A 917-nucleotide genomic window follows, 5' to 3' on the forward strand; every position below is an offset into this window, starting at 1 on the left:
GCTGCCTTTGTTACATTGTAAAGGTTAGTTGTCACTTACCAACGGTAATTGGAACTGGGAACCCCATTGTTAAGTAACGTAGTGGTAAGGCACAATGTCACTTGGCTGCACCAACTTAACAACAGTTCTGGTAGTTGCTATTGCCGTTGTTAGGTGAATCCCATGCGGCTGCAGCATCTCACATGTCATGTGATGGCCATTTTTGACCTTCAGCTGGTTTCCTCGCTGATTTTGTTGTCCGGAAGCCAGTTGTGAAAGTTGCAAATGCTGGCTATGTACATGGGATGCTGTGTGTGACATAATTGTGAGCCAGTTGCCAAGCATCCTGAATTGCAATCACATGACCATGGGGATGTTGCAGCTGCTGCAACTTTGAGGACCTGTTGTAAGTATCCCTTGTTCAACGCCATCACAACTTCAGTTACTGAACAAGTGGACAATAAACAGACTACTTGTATTTTGTTCTTTTTCTGTAACTTACATTTGTTCATATTGTTTGTCTGAGCTATAACATGGGTTGGATGGGTTCCCATGTAGTACCAAGTGAAACCAAAGAACCCCTATACACATATAGTTTTAACTGAATAAGGTGGAGATACTTTACAAATATATCAGCATGGCTGGCTGAAGAATTCTGGGAATTGAAGTCCAGAACTATTAAAGTTGCCAAGTTTGGAAACCCCTGAGATATATCATGGAAACTTCCATGTCAAGCCATCTTATACCACTGCAATGCCACAAAATGATGTCCCCCAATATCCTGTATTCATTCCATGCCATTCAAACTAGGAAGACTATAGTTCAAAGAGCTTCAACTACTTTGAAAATTCTATTAATGTTTATTATAGCATAAAATACAATGAAAATGAAGATTAAAAAAGATTAAAAAGTTGAAAAAAGGTGTTGACTTTGGATTC

Source organism: Pantherophis guttatus, chromosome 1, assembly GCF_059756535.1.
Source record: "Pantherophis guttatus breed Tessera chromosome 1, ASM5975653v1, whole genome shotgun sequence".
Lineage (NCBI taxonomy): Eukaryota > Metazoa > Chordata > Lepidosauria > Squamata > Colubridae > Pantherophis > Pantherophis guttatus.